Genomic DNA, 20,136 nt, shown 5'->3' on the forward strand with positions numbered 1-20,136 from the left:
TTTATCCATAAAAACTAAACTGCCCCTCCGTCTTTATCTCAGGATGTCACTTGAAATAGTGGTATCAAATCGCTGCAAATGAGTTTACTTGAAACATTCTGCGATTTGCCGATACAATGTCGGACGCATTTATCGTTGGTGGGGCAGCAATGGTTAATTCCAGGGCACAAAGTTTTGCAAAAATATTTGATGATTATGCTAATGATGTCATACTGCCTTATATAAAATCGTGCATCAACAAGTATTCAAAAGTAGACATTGTATTTGATGTTTACTAAATTAATTATTTAAAGGCTGTGACAAGACAAAGGCACGGTTCTTGTGCCAGATGGAAATTTTAAGGTGTTGATTTTGGTAGAACACCAAGGGTTTGTAGTAGTTTTCTCTGTGAAGATGACAACGAAACGAAATTGTTCAAGTTTCTTACTGACAAAATTGCTTCTTAAGAGACTAATTAAAATGTGTATGTTACTCATGGTGAAAATATTCTTTGCAATTTCAATAAAGATACTTCCTATCTGGATGTTGCACTTTGTCGTATTGTCGTGAGAAAGGGAAGATGTCAGATTGGCTAACAATGGAAGGTTTTCCAGATGTAAAGGACGTTTTTTTTTGGCTGAAGTATGAAGCGAGGCACGATGTGTATTGTTTGCCAGGAAGCAGCGACATTGTGATTCAATTCCGCCTACAAGAGGTTCTTTTCCAGAGCACATCTAAAGATAAGTATATCAAGGAGGAGTTGTTTGGGCTCAGCCTGATTCATGTATTCTACAGGTACATGTACCAAGTCATGAACACTAGGGTTGGATGAAAGAAAGAATGACAGTTGGAAACCAAAATGGACTTCTTTGACTGCCGTTGCATCCTTGTGTCAGGAAATTCTGAAATGCGGAGGCGAAAATACAGCTGTGTTGGTAGCTGTAGGTGCTACCGTTCTGGCCTTCCTTGTACGGGTTGTTGTATAGGCAGCTATCAGATAATTAAAAGATAAGCAACCTGTCTTTCTAACCAAACAAGGCATTTAAAATTAACAAAGAGTGTTATCACTTGTTAATTTGATGGAAATAATAAAAATATTTTCTACGTATTTGCCGGCATTTTGTAACCGAAAGTCACCATTTTTTTCATTTATGTGTTGTTTTGAGGTACTTAGGAACTGTTTTTAACGTTTAATCATAACTTACATTGGATTATACATATCACACATCTTTCAAGGATTTACATCCCTTGTGAAGTTGCTTGAAAGTATAAAAATTGAAATTTTTGTCTTTTTGGCTGGCATTTTGAAACCGGAAGTCACCTTTAGTTTCATTAATGTATTGTCTAGTCATAATTAAGGAACTGTCATTTACTTTTTATCAAATCTAAAATTGGATTTTACATATAACACACCTTTCAAAGGATTAACGAATTATTGCCAATTTGTAATGACGCCATTTCCGAAATGTGTGGTGGCCATTTTGAAAAAATGAGTTTTTTTTCTGGCCAGCAGCGGATTTTTCTTAAGTATCATTAAGTCAACCTTTATACCAAATTTCATGCTTGTATCACGATTTGAACAATTATGTCCATAATATCTCCCACTATATTAACTTTAAGATGCGTTAAATATCTACAATTCATACAAATAGTATATAACTTAACTGTATTCTAGTCCAACAAATAAATACCTTACTTTATTAGAATATCGTAAAGAAAATGGATAGCGGAAATATATATACCTCGAAAGTTTACGAACTATAGTTTGGTAATCGGCAAATGGTAAATCAAATTCAATGTCAAAAGATAACGTTTCTCTCGAGAAGTTATTCTCTAAATGCAACTTGTTAAGGAATTAACAAGCCCACATTATACGGAAGTAGTCTGGTTACTAGCTACTTAGGCCGTGTTCACATTGACCTAAATTTGGTGTTGTGTTAGTGTAACTCACACGTAAACTAAACACAATTGCGTTCCCATTAGTAAAACTCAATGTTTACATGTAGTTTAAACAGGTCGAGAACTCTAGATTTTCTGACGTCAGAATATATTTGCATAGTAATTTCCAAAACACAAGGCCAATATGGCCTTGAAAAACTGACCAATCGACTCAATGAACTACAATGCATTGTGGGCTACTACGAGTAAACTACTACTTAAAACACGTGGAATTAGTTGGAAAACAGTCAATTAATATATTGTCTGGGACTCTCATTACCAAAGTTTTTATTCTGCAAATATATTTAATGTAAAATATATAACGTAATCTTCAATTTGCATGCTCAGATTAAAAAAATATTGTTTATTGGCTTCACAATTCGACTTTCTTTTTCGCCTTGCAAAAGTAGTTGAACCGGTTTTGTGCATTGTTATGAATTGAACCTGCATTAATTTCACGACATGACACAGTGAAATATCCAATGAAGTGACCACAGTCTGTCCAGTAAGAAAATCATTTGAGCTCTTTTAAACCTGTATAATGTCATTGCAAAATCATTTCTGCCTAGAAAAACACGAAACTTTCATTGAAACACTTATTTCTGTACTGAATGTGTATTTTTTTTTATCAGGACCTGAACTAATAGTTAGAACATCATTATATTCAGTATGCTAAAAAGAAGTGTTATGAAAGCGGCAGGAGCGGGTCCAGCCATTTAAAAAAGGGGGGTCCTAACCCTGGACAAAAGGGAAGGTGGTTCCAACTACATGTCCCCATCCAAATGCACTGATCGTCCAAAAAAGGGGGTCCATCCTCCGGAACCCCCGCCCCCTGGATCCGCCACTGAGCGGGTACGGTATATAGCTCAATACATTTTTTTATAGTTTCATCCATCGATAATATCCGTGTGTTGCTAATTTTATCACAAAATATACCTCAGAGGTTTTTTCATCGTTCGGCTGCTGTCCTGTTGACATAATTTTTTTATGTAAAATATCTCCAATATTAAAAGTCTCTGGATCATAGTGGGTGCCATATTACCTATTATTTTTTTTTCTAAAACGTGCTTTGTATATAGAAATAAGAAGATGAGGTATGAGTGCCAAATGAGACATCTTTCCAACAAAGACAGGATTTAGTAAAGTAAGCAGTCATAGGTTCAATGCTGAAAAGTAAGCTATTAATGACCCAAAAATTACTTGTGTAAAACAATCCAAAAAAAAAAACAAAAAAAAACAAAAAAAAAAAAACGGCCCAATTAAATATATAAAAGGACAAGAAATCTATCCCATAAAAAAAAAAAAAAAATTGTATAGGAGCCTGTATTTCAGTGGTTGTCGTTTGTTCATGTGTTACATATTTGTTTTTCGTTCATTTTTTTTATATAATTAAGGCCGTTAGTTTTCTCGTTTGAATTGTTTTACATTGTCATATCGGGGACTTTTATAGCTGACTATGCGGTATGGGCTTTGCTCATTGTCGAAGACAGTACGGTGATCTATAAATGTTAATTTCTGTGTCATTTTGGTCTCTTGTGCACAGCTGTCTCATTGGCAATCATACCACATTTTCTTTTTTTTATTATAGATCCAACGCTGCAATTTTCACAAAACATATCAATATTTCCACCTTGTCGCACATACACATATGGATAAAATCATTACAGCTTATTTCCTGATGCATGTGGAGCAAAACTTTGGTTAGCTTGCTTGCTTTGCTTGCTTTGTTTGTATATTGTACAAAATATAAAATATACAAGTTAAACTATGCCTATATATATATATATATATATTGTGTAAAGATGTCAATCTTATTTTCAAAGCTTGTATAAACAACTATACAAACAAAGCAAGCAAGCCAACCAAAGTTTTACTTTGCAGGTTTAAGAAATCAGCTGTAATGATTTTATTCAGTTTTGCAAATGTTCGAGCCCGTTAAAAAACGAACAAACTGAAACTACAGTTGCTGACTTCACTACCTTCAAAAAAAAGGAAACAGTTTGGAAGTTTTATGTACTGAAATGTGACCAACAAAAATACTTATAGATTTTGTTAACAATGCCATGTATATAAATATTCTTCGCCTTTTTTACGAACACAAAATTCCAGGATCCCACATTTGCCTTTAATTATCTTTACGAACATTGCTGTACTCTTGAATATCAGCATCGGCTGTTATCGACAACTTACTTTACACCAGTAAGTTTGTCTCATGGGTAATTGTGTTTTTTTCGCTGCTGTTTCGTTGCTTCTGGTGGACAAATACATGAAATCTCTGTGCCATCATCAAACATGTTAATGGCTATATATCGGGTAATTCAAACCCTTTTTTCTTCGCATAGAAACAACTCTTCGTTAATCTGAGCATGGAAGTAATACTTTATATCACGAACTATAAATGAGGATACACAAAATGAAAAACTAAGCGAAATTGTGAATCCCGCATTGCACGAAAAAATGTGTTGTATTTCAGAAAATAACACGTGTTCTTGGTTGATTGTAAACACGTAGTAGTCCATCATGCATTGTGACTCATTTAATGGATTGGTCAAAAACCTAGGTAAAAACAAATTGCGTCACATGTAAATAAACAATTACATGTGCGAGAACATAAGTATGCTAATTTATGCATTTCCATATAAGGTAGTGGTCCCGACCTGTTAAATCATGTTTTACCTACACACAGTCGATAGTCAATGTAGGCCTTGTGTAGGTTAAGTGTACACAAAACTAGGCATTTAGGACATTAGTTTTATCATGTATATATTTAAGGAGGAAACTATTTTTGAGTAAAATTGATATTTTTGATAATTATAAGTTGTCTAAATTTTTACAGATTTTTTTTGTAAATGGTTACGGTACATGTATAATTTAAATCGCTTGGAATTAGCGTGTGTTACTTGCCCAGGGTAAAGTCGTACTAAAGTCTTATCGGTTTTCTCCGCCGTATTTATACTTAGGTAAACCATTTACCGAAATGGTTTACCATTTACCATTTCGGCTTACCATTTACCGAAATTACCAAAGCCAGAGCCGACGTCATAATAAAAATAGGTTATATATGACGTCATTGGTGTACTTCATTTGAAGTAAACAATTCACAGGTGTTCCGATTGTAAAAGCATGGACAAGAATAATAAAAGTTAACAAACATAGTTATGCAAGAAATATATAATAAAAACAGTCAATTAACGGTAAGGCTTTAACAACATCATCACACAATTTTAGGGAAAACAAGTTCCATTTCAAGGGACCCCCCATTTCGTTGCAATATATATATACACCTTATCGCTATTCCCGGCTGACCCGTCCGCTTGAACTTTTGACGTCAACAACAATCACTGTTCCATTGTGGCGTCAGACATTTTGTTTTATGACGTCAAAATTTTACGGGAACCTGTGTGATTTCCAGCAATGGCGGACAAATAGTGATAAGGTGTATTAGACCGTTGGTTTTCCCGTTTGAATGGTTTTACACGTTTAGTAAGTTTGGGACCATTTATAGCTTGTTGTTCGGTGTGAGCCAAGGCTCCGTGTTGAAGGCCGTACATTGCATTGACATACAGGGCCGTAACTAGCCTCTTTTAAACGTTAGGCAAAATATATTTGCCGAGCGAAGCGAGGCGAAAAAAATTTGGCGAGGGGTCTGGGGGCCGCTCAAGAAAAATAACGCAATATCGTGCATTCTGAACGTTTCCCGTGACTCTTTCTTACATCGAAACGCAAATGATTTTAGCTATTTTTTCGACAATATTCTGGTCTCAAAGCAAAAACATAGATTTATTGTATGTAGGATAAAGCAAAAATCGTAATTCTCATAATCATTAATACCGGATCTGTCTGTCTGTTCTTGTCTTGTATTGTGCTGACTTTGGTGATTTTTTATGACTTCTTTTAATAAAGTGACAGTGCAGTATTATACTTTTAGTATTAGTACTGATTAGGGACAATCGGGGCCTTGTTTTACGGTATTAAAGATTCTTTTATTATTGAAGACCCTCCAGCAAATATCATTGAAGATGAAGAACAGAAATAAAAACTTTGACCATAGATCATTTGTATTCTTTTCTATGCATTGACTTTATGTGTGATTAGGTCCCGTGCACGTTGACTCCTGGCATATTCCTTAACTTTCGTTTAAAGTGTCTGAACACGACTTAATGCAAGTTTAACCCTTCGTTGTAAAAGGTCATATGACAATACATTGTTGTTTTTTTCAAATTATTTGATACCGGGAGTTTGGTGATCTTACTTTAATTGAAACCATTTCAGCTATCTAGTTTTATCTATTTTAAACGACTCGGAGAAAATACCCAATTTTACAATCCATACTAAGAAAAGTTGGGTATTTTTCTGAGTCGTTTAAAGGTATTTTCTCTGAGTCGTTTCAATCACTCAAAACTAGAGGAGACATGCACAGAAGTGATAGATATGTATTATAAATATAGAAAATTTAATATTTAAATCAACAACAAAAAAATAAAAAAATATTTGTATCATATACCCAAGCCCCTGTGGTTTTATATATAAAAAAGGCATTTTTGTATTCTTTGATATCAAGTTCAATTTTCCATGCTGAAACGACTATTTTTTTCTGTGTCAAGTAGCATCGTATATTCTAAAAATATTTTCTCGCACAATGTCTGGACATCTGTGGACATGCAACATTGAACACATTAACAAATAAAAATCAACACTCAGAATATAGTCGTAAAGTATGACAATAAATGAACAATAGGCATGCCCGCGACACAGATGTACAAACAATAGACCATCAACTCTGAAAACTAAAAGTAAAATAGAAACATTGATCGCGAAAAACATACAGGGGCGACATCACAGGGTGAAGTTAATGCTTCTTGCAAGACACTTTCCGTGAAAACAATTCGAAATAAAGACAATCTTTTGTTCCATTTTTTTTAATTTCTTTTTTATATTTTTTAAATTTCCAACATGAGGCATTTGCCTCATTTGCCTCATTGTAGTTACGGCCCTGACTTATAGTGGTTTGCTTTTATAAATTGTTATTTGGATGGAGAGTTGTCTCATTGGCACTCGTACCACATCTTCCTATATCTAATTAAAAACAAATTAAATTTCTTCTAAATTTTGACAAAAAAGTGCATATATTGTACATAAGTTTTATGATAAAAACATTTGCAATTCTTTTTTTCAAGTTAAATTTTCACATGACTTTAAAACTACACGTATGGTGATATAACTCATTCACCATATATACTAAAGACGTAGTGTCTTTTGATTAGTGGTCCTTAATTTATGACCTTCAAAATGAAGCCAAGGTCATAGGTAAGTTTGATATTCTAGATTTTAATCTTTGATTTTAATTCATATATTATACATTATAAAGCCATGGAACTTTACATTAGGTTGCAAGCCATATGACATTGGAAAAGCCAATCAAAAGTGACCTTATGTAAGTATATAGAACCATGTATATTTTTGGAATCAGTGTCAAGTATACTATCAAATAACACCGGAAGTGATATTTTTCAAACCGGAAGTAGCAATTATCTCCCTTTTAAAAAAAATGTCTAGAAACCATATATTTGAAATCTGGGTACAATAAGCTATCATTTGACGATGTAACTGACATCCTAAACCGATTTTTTTTGTGTATCAAAATAGATCATTTTCTGAACAATTGGTTTTTTATTTTTCTTTTGAATTGTTTTACCTTTTTATCAAGTTGGACATTTTTAAAGCCTGGAATACATGGTAAAGGTATAACTCAATGTACAAGGAATAACGGCTATATATATGCGTCATTTTATCTTTCGTAGGTTGTTGTTCGTATGTTATCATTAAACATCGTTTTTCTTTGTCCTTTCTAGCCATGCTTTGTCAGTTTATTTTCAACTTATGAGTTTGAATGTCCCTTTGTAATCATTCGACTCTTCTTTTTTTTAAATCAGGACATACTATTTTTTCTGAACACAACTTCTAAATGTTTGTTTTTTTAACAGCGTGGCTTCAAATACTCTTGGGTTAGATTTTATTCCCTCAAACTTTTTGCAGTTCCAAATGAATATTAAGGACAGGTAAAATGTTTATGTTTAGGCTATTTTGGAGGTAAACTATATGTCTTTTTGTTGTTGGGATGTATAAATACCCGACCACGTCCACTCTTGTTAGATCTATTTCTATTTGTATCCATCTGATGGGTACAGCCCTTTTCAACTGATTTTTATGCCCCACCTACGATAGTAGAGGGGCATTATGTTTTCTGGTCTGTGCGTCCGTTCGTCCGTCTGTTCGTTCGTTCGTCCGTCTGTCCCGCTTCAGGTTAAAGTTTTTGGTCGAGGTAGTTTTTGATGAAGTTGAAGTCCAATCGACTTCAAATTTGGTACACATGTTCCCTATGATATGATCTTTCTAATTGTAATGCCAAATTAGAGATTTTACCCCAATTTTACGGTCCACTGAACATAGAAAATGATAGTGCGAGTGGGGCATTCGTGTACTGAGGACGCATTCTTGTTTGAAATATATTTTGTTCTTATGTTGTACTGTGAAACCACTGTCCCACGTTTCAGGAGAATGTTGTGCGTCAGCTAACATGTTTATTACCACCACGTTCTGTTACAGTATATATTTGCCTGTCACAAGTCCGAAGTCTGCAATTGTGTGTTTGCTGTATGTTGTTGTTGATCATATGCGTTGTGTGTTTATTCTTTTGTATAGGTCTTTTTTTTTCTGTTACACCACTGCACCAGGTATTGGCTTTTTTCATTGTGAAAGGCTGCACGATGACCTAAACTAGTTAATTTCTGTGTCATATGGTCTCATGGGAAGAGTTGTCTCATTGGCAATCATACAACTTTTATGAAAAATATACCTGTAATATAAGGTAATCGCTATGGTTTCTGCCCTTGTGTATGCATATAATAAGATGTCAGCTTCATAACATGAATCACCAGTATTTCTTATATTATATTTGGTAGGTATCATGTCTTTTTGTGAAATTTTGTAATAATTGGTTCAATGGGCTGTGTTATTCGTTCGTTTGATGTGTTTGAGGTTTTATTTAATTTTGCCATTTTATAAGAGACCTTTCGGTTTGAATTTCCTTGAAGTTTGGAATTGTTGTTATTTTAACTATATCAACATATGTTTCAATCCTAATGTTTATTCGAAGACTGACCTGATTAACGTTCCACATAATTTGCTCTGCGATGTCACACCATTTTCAATATTAGAAGCCCATATACAATGACTTCATATCAATTTAGGTAGAGTTTACCATGAATACGTGGTTTTGTAGCCGAGAGACTCAGATCGCCTTGGAAACAATAGGAAACTAAATTAATGTTAGGATATAGATTTTGTTATCTTGACAAAGGAGCGTTAATAAGGGAACCAAACATGTGCGTATAATTTTTTAAAAGCGTAAATTTTTATAAGTATGTTGATCGAACTCTGGATTTGCACAAGATGTATACACTAGTTCATTCCTCAATAACAATACGAAAAGATTTTGGTTTTTACATTTGCGCATTTGTTTTATTTTACTATGACAATATTTGCATACGTTATAATGTTTATTTGACAAAATGTCACTCTCGTCATTGAAAAGAAGATATATGATATCATGTCGGTATACGGTATAACATGTATTGATTATTTAGCGTGTCTCTTCAACCCGTTTACTTTTTGCAATCATGTAAAATAAAATCTGCAATTTTGAATGTTCCCTTTAAAAATGTGTCTAATTGTTTAGATTGACGCAACCCTCTGTTAATTTATATATCTGATAAGAGAAAGGACCTTGGTTGCAAAATCAGTAAATTGAATCAATATAAATTCTAAAAAAAAAGATTAAATAGTGCGCATTTAATAAATGTCTACGATGCAGTAAATGTAAGTACTAGTTTGTTAAAAAATATTTAAAACAAAATTTAAGTAATGTCTAGTTAATAATTATAAAATAATACACATATTTCTAAACTACAATCTTTTAACAATAAACTATTAATTCAAAATAACAAATATTCCTCATTTCTTTTCAAAATCAAATGCGCACATGCTCGAACACGAAATATCTGAAAATTTCACAAGAACAGAATATCTAGCTGACATTAATACAGGTCTAACTGGTACTCTTCTCCAAGTAAAAATGTAAGAGAATAGAACAACATACGCACGTTGATGCTGGTGGGCTATTAGTCCCCAAAAGTATCATCAGCTTCGTAGTCAATACCTTCAGTACTGACATAATTTAAAACAAATATTTCTAAAATTGTCCGAATATAACTTTCAGGATTGTTTAGTTAACAAGGGTTCAACTCTCTATCGAGTTAACCATAGATGCTTTTGGTTATTATGCTATGTCCTTTTCGGTCTTGAACTGTTCCGATTCTAATGCATCCTCAGATTTCAATATTCAGTTTTGAGTGTTCCTTAAAGAGGTGAAGCCAGAATATGGCTTCGGACGCATGATATTTATGATCATTTATCCAGTGTTGATTTGATATTTTGGATGACTATAGGCGTACTGAACACACTTAGATGATTAAGACATGGTTAATGGTGATTATACGTACAATAAAAAGGTATTAATATAATTTTTCATGTTCAAATAATGTGTTTAAATAGACGATTATTCTGCAATTTAATCGGTTATTCAAATTATATAGCAAGTCTGTTAATTTCAAGGATTTAACAAATATTGATAATTTGGCAAAACAAATAATAATAGAAGTGTTTAAATGTTTTTTTTTAAAAGATAATTTGCAAATTGTAAATGTATGTTTATTTTGGACACCGGTTGTACCAGGGACCGAGGGCAAGTAGCTGTCAGATACCAGTTATCGTTCGTTGCATTTTATGCAAGAGAGGAAACATTATTTAAATCCGATCACAGCATTGTGCTATGTTTAGACAAATAAATAAATTCATTTTAAAATTCTGTTTTGTTTCTGCCTATTTTAGGTAAGGCAATTTCAAGTATTATTGTATACGTTTACTCTGTACAGTGACTTAAATCCATCACCTTATCACCTCCTCGATTCCAAAATAAATCCATACTTTCGTCTTTCTGATTTAAGGATGAATAAGACCCTCTTATGTATGACAGAAATGAATAGTTGATGATTCATATGACATACCTTCTTATATTCTTTTTGAATAATAGCAACAGTATACCATTAATCTAAAAAGTAAAATCACGCAAAAACTGAACTCCATGGAAGGTGTATACGTGAACTTATATTTTAGTATATAGTAAGTCAAATTCTAATATGACGTTCTTCTTTAGCTTTGGGTACAAAGCCATGTTCTAATTCGAATAGAACACGGGCTGCACGTGATTGACGTCACAATTGAAATTGCAACGTCAGATGAATTTTGAACAACGCCAGAGATCAAAATGGACATATTTTTGATGGTGTTGCTCGCTAGGAAATTAAATAAATATTTTCTAACAGTAAGTTTAAATGTTTCTGTTATAGATAAATTGCTGATTTTCTATAACGTTTTTGGTTCATCAAATCAAAATGGCGACATTTCGAGTCTACATGTACTATAAGTCCGTTTCGAAGTACAAAAGTTCAAACTATTACTATTAGAATCGAAATAATTCTATCATGCCATGCTCTATGCTCATTTTAAAATGGGTATGCATTATATTAGTAAACATTTAATACCTCGGGTCAGTTGTCATATGCAATTTATGATGTTCTGTAGGTGACATTTTAGCCAACAGAAGACACCTGCGTTGTTTCTAAATGTTCAATATCGACATGAGTGAAAGTTAAATTTGAAAGTTGAAAGGTGATGATTAGATAATAATTATCGTTTGTACTTTTCTTAAACTTCGTTCTCTTTCCCCAATATTTAAAAGAGCACTAAGATTTATTAATAGCATTTGCACTTTCTTTTTCTTTTTATTTTACAATGAAAATTGAGAAACAACATGTATTTGTCTTTATATCTATTTGAAAAAATGTAACGTACACTCTTGGGAAAGATAAATTCCAAATGTCGTAACTACACCCATTCCCCTTTTTACGAACGTGACCAACGGAATTTGACTTGTCCCTAAGTAAATTAACAACACGACGGGTGCCACATGTTGAGCAGGATCTGCTTAACTTTTCAGAGCACCTGAGATCACCAAAGTTTTTGGTGGTGTTCGTGTTGTTTAGAATTTAGTTTTCTATGTTGTTTTTTGTGTACTATTGTTTGTCTGTTTTTCTTTTTCTTTTAAGTTATTTCATTTTAAGTCATGACGTTGTCAGTTTGTTTTTGTCTTTCGTTCTGGTTTTACTCGTCATAGATATCAGGCTTAAAGGTTTGTTCGTTTAACGCACTTTCAGTCTTCAAACTACTCACCAGTGACGCTCTAAGTAAAAAGTTAAATAGACCAAATAAAAACGAAATTGCGGAGCATTATTGATTCAAGCTATATAAAAAGCATGCAATATGATATAGCGGCTATTGATTACATGGCATGGGTTTTTAACCTCTTTAATTGTTCAACAATTTTAAACCTTGAAATAAAACTGCAATTTTTAATTTTCCTTCATAAATGTGTGTCCAATTGCATAAATAGACCCATATTTTCTATTTAAACGTACTTATCTAATAAATGAAAAACCTTGATTTTAAAATAAGAAAACCAAAGATAAAATGATTGGATTATAAATGAAATAATGTATTCAAACTGCACATGTCAATAATTAATCTTACCGAAACATCGGGTTTGAAAACGTTCCACTCTCTCGAAAATGAGACACCGATGATAAAGTTCAGATTTTATTGTTAGATTAACTGAATGTTGCAACATAAGCAATCCAGTAGTCAAGTTATATAAAGGAAAACATATTTTTAGTTACAAAATAAGACCATATTTCAATGCAAATGAACTCGTGATTGATTAGAACATTTCGTACATGGACCATATAAATCTTATATTGTTGTGTTCTGTTAACTTTTCCGCATTAAGAGACATTCTCGTATTCCAATTAGAGAAACGCGGTATGAGTAAGTGAAACAAAAATACATAAATTCGGTGGGACCATGTGCAGAGTGTTTCGAAATTTAATTGTTGATTCTTTAGGTCAATGATGATTAGCAAAAGTCACAATAAACTACCTCCCTCCAATGAAACAGAACAATATAGTTTCTACAAAGATAAACGTTAGAAACACTTTTTAACCTTTATTTTGTCAAATCTTAATCATTATGTTGGCTACCATCAAACTTTCATTAGAATACTATTTGAGCACATCTCTTTAATTGTTTTGCAAATTTATGCACAAATAAACATGGATCAGTTTTTTTTTAAAATCAGAATCAAAAGACTTTTACTAGCATTTTATAAACTTATGTCGGTTAATTGGTGGTCTGACACGAACAGTACTTGAATTCTTTCTATTATTTCCCTTTTAAATGTTACCTATGACTTTTTGATATCCACTACTAGTATATTGTTAAATCTTTTCTTAAAAAGAACCAAGTAATATGTTATCAGATTTTCCCCTATCACTAAAATGTCTGCAATACCTATAGCATAAAAAGCTTTTTTTTTTTTTAAAATTGACTGTTCATACTGAGAAACGTCAATCGGCCAGAAATGAACGCTACTTGTATTCGGCCTTTTACTAACAATCAGAAGGTTGAGTACCATGATACTTCATACCGTGAATGGAGATGCCTTATGTTCACAACCTTTTTGCTCGTTTAATGCAAATTTTACTGGGCCTAATTGTCATTGATACGCGGCTATATTATTTTTCAACACTAGCTTATTATTAGAAATAGAATTACTATACTTTTGATATGCAATCAATTTACAGTCTGCATGTCTAGTAGAAAGAATTCATCTCCCCTATACCTCATTCATGGTCAATTTGTCAACGTTACTTTTTGTTGTTAGGTCCGTTTCTCCGATACTATCATGAGAAGATCAATAACATTAGCTTATTGTATGATTGTAAGATGTCTACATTAGACTGAGATTTGACCCAATTTCAATGATCCATTAGTCAATTTAATATTTCATTGGAAAGGTCGTTTTTTTTTTCGTATACTCTCAGAAAAAAGGTAAACCATTTTGTGTTTATCAAATGATTGTTTGTTGTAAATGACCGTCTTTCAGGGTTCATTTAAAATTGATATAATTTGTAAGATTTTTTTGGTAATAATGAAAATAAGGAGAAGTGGTTTGATGAGACAACTATCCACCAATGTTCAAATGAAGTGGATGTAAGCCAGTAGGGCGTTAAACTATGCAGAAAAGCCAGACTGTATGGTCGGCAATAACGGGTCCCGTCATGAAAATATAAAAAACAACTCAGTTGAGAAACTAACGACCTAATTTATAACCAATCAATTTACGAAAAACAAATATGACAGATATGACAGACATGAACCAACGAAAACCTTTAACTACGGGCTCCTGACTTTGGACAGGCACATAAAGAATTTGTATTTGGCAACGTTACATGTAGATTTGATTTTTACATACTAATAAAATAATAATTAAGATAACTACATTTGGCGTATGGAATGATATTATGGTGAACATGTACATCTGAAAGAGCTAATTAGATCTTGACCTCATGATATCTGTACCAATGTCAACGTTACGTTTTTGTTGTCAGATTAGAATCTCAGATAATTGAAAAAAGGTCAATTATAGAAAATGTTTCGAATTGGTAACTTTCATCCCCTCTATTGTGAGAATTAAGAGTAGTAGAGGAACTTTAATATAAACTGTTTAAAACTGATCAAAAAAATATCAGAAAACCCTCAGAGCGAATTTAAAAATAAACAAGGATTTTGTAAAAATAATTGTTGGGACACAAGATCATATATGCTCATTAATTCATAGAAATAAATTAAGTATTTTAGTTACAATTTAAAGGGAACAACTCTTTCAGAATCATTCAAACAAACATTGTAAAATCGTCAACTGAACCACATAACACAAGCAAAAACCCTGAAAGTGCATTTTTAAATTTTATATTGTAGTGTTAAAGATATATCTTTGCACATTTCTTCTTTCAAAATTCTTATTCCAGAAAATGTTAAAATGTCACTTTACTGTATTTATACTTGAACAAGACTACAAATTGCTTCAAAGGTTGACCTCAATTAAACATTGATTAATCAGACTATTTGTATTGCATAATGTTACTCTACAGGTTGTAGTTATTGGACACCAGTACTTCGATGTTCATACAACAGTTATTCAGTGGCACTTAAGCAATGAGTAATAACAATTCAAGGTAAGTGCAAAGCGTATGTTTCAAAGAATTGAGCATTGAATAAATCTTGAAAACACATTTAAATTTTATTTTTAAAAGGATTATAATCCATTTGAAGCTCATGTTTATTGTGTAAATAAATCCAAAACATTATTTCGCTGTATAATAAACATGATATAGTTTTGTAGCTAAAGCAGAAGTGTCAATTAATAATTCGATTGTTAATGTACACATATGGTTTTGAAGGTTTTGACAAAGTTAATGTATTGCACAATACATTTAAATTATAAAGTCCTTTTCGTAACGAGGTTCATCATGTTTAATTAAAATAGTGTTGCAAGTCAATTTTAGGAAACCTAATGAAGTAATACTTAACCAAACTAGCATCACGAGTGAAGATGAAAGTCCAATTTTAAGTAAACTTAAAGAACTACTAGAAGCTGCTGGTGGAACTGACAACTGTTTTCCAGGGCTAGTATTATCAATAATTGGTGACTCGGAGAGTTACGTTCCAAAACCATGGAATACAGTAGCTTTCACATCTGGACTTTTGCAATCTATACAAGGAGTCAAAAGTAAGGAAAATAAGTTATTCATTTAAATATTAGCAATAATAAGAATTTATTGTTTTTTTGTAAATTGTTTAAATTAAAGAATAAATGTTTTTTTTTTATGATTTTGCAAATTCAATCAGTTCAACAACATACATAAACATTTCTAAAATCAAAATAAGTTAGTTTTACCAAGGGCACCTTTATGGCAATCAATAGCCAAATCTCACAAAAAAATACAGAAGTAAAGAAAAAAAAAAGCGGTTTAATAAGTCTTTTTTTAAATATAATATTACTTAAATTTGTTCTCCTTCTATCAACAATTGCCCACTGTTTATGTTTTAGATTGTTGCAATTAAATACAGTGAGATTTGGTTTCTCATCGTTTTTCTTTTCTTTATACATACATGTTTTTTTATACTAATTTATGTTCAGAGAGTTGGGTAATTTACCGAGGTAAAACTGGTGGTATTAGCAGACTGATATATGATGCATTCAGAGAAACATCAAATACTAAATCGCCAACAGAACCAAAAAATAAGAATAAAGAAACGTTTAACAACAACACTCTGATTGCAATACGACCAGCGAAAAAAATTGAAAAGGTACAAATTTTATGATTTAATGATAATTATAACATTTTTATTATTTGCAGCCTTCAAAGTTCAATACAAACAGAGACATGATTGCTATCTTTAATTTGTACAGAACATGTCTAATAAAGACAGTTATATATTTTTAAGCAAAGCTTTTGTATTTTGCTATTATTAGTTTATTGTAATGCAAGTTCGTACCCGCGAGCCTTGTAATCGGTTGGTATCTGATTGTTTTTTTTCCCCTCACAAATGCTTAAAAGAGGAACGAAAGATACCAGAGGGACAGTCAAACTCATAAATCAACAATAAACTGACAACGCCATGGCTTAAAAGGAAAAGGACAAACAGACAAACAATAATACACATAACACAACATAGAAAACTAAAGAATAAACAACACGAACCCCACCAAAAACTAGGGGTGATCCCAGGTGCACTGGAAGGGCAAGCAGATCCTGCTCCACATGTGGCATCCGTCGTGTTGCTTATGAGATAACAAATCCGGTAAATAGTATAATTCGGTAGGTCACATTTATGAGAGGGAAGGGGACTGTAGTTAAAACGTAAGGAACATATCCGATATCATTTGTGAAACGGTTATTCCATAACGGTCAACCACCTCGTGATGGCGTCCGTAAAATTTACGAAGAGATGATTTCAACTTCACCATTTGGAACTCTTGATTTATTAGCTTCCTTGTGAGCAACAACTCTCTATCAAGAAAATCATGATAGGAAATGCAAGCACGAGAATATCGTATCATTAAATATTTTTCATAGTTCAAACTCTTTTAGGTAATTTTTTAGGACCAACAAACAAAAAAACTATGTTAATTGGACATGCTTTGATACTGTATCTGCGCTTGAATTTTTACTTGATAACATTTTGGTTTGCTTTGGAGATTCTGCTTATCGTCAAGTCATTGGAATTCCAATGTGGACTAACAGTGCACCACTTATTGCGGACCTGCTTTGTTTTGTTTTGTTATGAGTTACAATTTATGACTAAAATCAGCAAAGACCCATCGAAACAACATTTGACACAAAAATTTGACAATACTTTTAGATATTTGGATGATATATTGGCTGTCAATAATGACGACTTCTGTATGTATACTAAAGCAATTTATCCTGTTGAAGCTTAATACAAACAATTATGATTTAAGAGATGATTTTTAATTTCCTATCGTTAATTATTCATTTTTAGATTGTAACGTTCCCTTGTCATCATCATAATTATGATGTTTATATATCTCAACTTGTACGCTCGTGTATGTAACAACGTATTATAATTTGGCGAGAAAAATTTATTTATTACTGAAAAATTATTACACCAGAGTTTTGGATATCATAAACTAATCAAAACATTTACTAAATTTTATCATCAGTATAAGGAAATCATTCGTAAATATAACTCAACATGCAGACATCTTATATGTTCAGGTATTTCAAATCCAATCTTTCATAGTAAAATTCTTTACAAAGCACAAACAATATAAGTATTCACCTCAAAAGCTAAGAAAACCTTTAAAAAGTAAATTTGAGAATGGAAATTAAAAAGCCTTATTAAGAAGTGATAAAGTTACGATACTGTAGTCTGGTCATTAAAGATTGTATATTTTGGTTTAAATATTGATTCACTTATAGGGTCTTTGCATCGGAATTAAACACATTTATTCTAAAACCAGTTGTTGGCATGACACGGGTTACATTGTATGTTCTTTTCATATATGTTATGATGGTATACTACTTAACCCCTAACAGGAAGGATTGTGCCTGATATTCATATGAAGACAACATGATCTTTCAATCAGTTTGATTGAGGTCTGGAGCTGGCATGTCAGAAACTGCTAGTAGTCTGCTGTTATTTATGTATCATTGTCATTTTGTTTATTTTCCTTTGTTTCATATTCTGACATCGGACTCGGACTCTTACACTGAGTTTTACTGTGCGTATTGTTGTGCGTTTGTTTTTTCTACATTGGCCAAAAATATACGGGGACGATTGAGATAAAAAAAAAAAAAAAAACATATTTAAACCCGTCGCAATTTTGCGCCTGTCCCAAGTCAGGAGCCTGTGGCCTTTGCTAGTCTGGTTTTATTTTTTATTTTAGTTTCTTGTGTATAATTCAGAGTTTAGTATGACGTCCATTTTAACTGAACTAGTATACATATTTGTTTAGGTTTTTGTCAATATATAAAACAAGAAGTTTTTCACAATCTACATTTTCTATTTGTTCATTTGAAATATCTAAACTGTTTCGAGTTGAACAAAACCTTTGTTTTGAACCAACAATCATTGATTTACACTTTTTGGCATTTAATTTCATGATACAATTTTGCGAACACCAGTTTTCAATTACATGAATATCATTTTGAAGGTACGAAGTTAACTGAAGTAAATTATTACCTTTACAATGTAATGTAGAATCATCTGCATATAAATCTATTAATGAATGTTCTATATTAAGTGGTAAATCATTGATATATAACATAAATAACAGAGGGCCCAGAACAGAACCTTGTGGTACCCCAGTTTTTTATGCATTTAGTATTAGACATGACGTTATTGACCTTAACTTGTTGGTTTCGTTCAAACAAGTATGACTTAAACCAGTCTAGTGTACAATTTGAAACATTATAATTTTCAAGTTTTTTCAATAAAATTATATGATTAACCAGATCAAAAGCTTTCTTTAAATCTAAAAATATAACTCCGTTTATCTCTCCATTATCTATATTTGCCAACCATTCATCTACTAATTTAGTAAGTGCAGTAGTACACGAAAGTTTAGGTCTGAAACTTGACTGTGTAGTATTAAGAAGCTCATTACTATTTAAAAATATATACAAACTATTAGCTATATGTCGTTTTATGATTTTTGAGAGACCAGGCAAAACTGCTATTGGTCTATAATTATCAGGATTACAGGCATCGCCACTTTTAAAAATTGGGCAAACTCTTGCAGTTTTAAAAATACTTGGAAATTTACCACTTTTGATGCTTAGATTAAATATATATGTCAAGGCTGGTGCAATGACATCGCTGCACATACTCAAAATAGTTGGTTCGACATCATCTAAACCAGTTGCTTTAGACTTGTCAAGTTTTTTTAAATACATGTTTACATCTAAAATACTCATTTCTGGTATAATGAATTTTTCACTACCCGTTTGTAACTTTGATTTTACAAATTTATTGAGTGCATCAAATCTGGCACCATCATCATTATTACATAATTTGTCATCAACTATTGTGAAATGCACATTAAATGTATTTGCTATACCAACATCATTTTGAATTACACTATTTTTATATTCTAAATGCGTGATATTATTATGTACTTTTTTAGGATTTAGACTTTTGACATACTTCCAAATAGTTTTACTATCTTTACAATTTGAAATAGCATTTTGGAAATATTTTTTCTTTGCCTGTTCTACTAAAAATGTAACCTTATAACGCCAAATTTTATAATTATATATATCACCAATTCTTTGAAAATAATCTCTTAAAAACTAAAGTTATAGTGCGAAAACCAAGAACATGCTTATTTTGGCCCTTTTTGGCCCCTAATTCCTAAAATGTTGGGACCAAAACTCCCAAAATCAATCCAAACCTTCCTTTTGTGGTCATAAACATTGTGTTAAAATTTCTATTTACTTTTATTAAAGTTAGAGTGCGAAAACTAAAAGTATTCGGACGACGACGACGCAGACGACGACGCCGCCGCCCACGTGGTAGCTATTTACGACCAAAAAATTTTCTGTACTTAACAATAAAACTTAAACAGGAGCCGTGGAGTATATATAAGTTAACTTATCTGCCCGGTCCACGGGCGGA

At 32.3% G+C, this 20,136-nt stretch overlaps 1 protein-coding gene across 1 annotated transcript in view; it reads left to right on the forward strand.

The window, feature by feature from the left end:
• Positions 1 to 15,078: 15,078 nt before the first annotated feature.
• The window catches only part of LOC139518982 (uncharacterized), a 48,279-nt gene continuing 43,221 nt past the window's right edge, over positions 15,079 to 20,136 (forward strand). The window contains exons 1-3 of the mRNA XM_071310692.1: positions 15,079 to 15,167; positions 15,498 to 15,721; positions 16,133 to 16,302. The gene's annotated coding sequence lies outside the window, so the exon portion shown is untranslated. The remainder of the gene's footprint in view (positions 15,168 to 15,497; positions 15,722 to 16,132; positions 16,303 to 20,136) is intronic.

Source organism: Mytilus edulis, chromosome 4 (assembly GCF_963676685.1).
Source record: "Mytilus edulis chromosome 4, xbMytEdul2.2, whole genome shotgun sequence".
In the NCBI taxonomy this organism is placed as follows: Eukaryota; Metazoa; Mollusca; class Bivalvia; order Mytilida; family Mytilidae; genus Mytilus; species Mytilus edulis.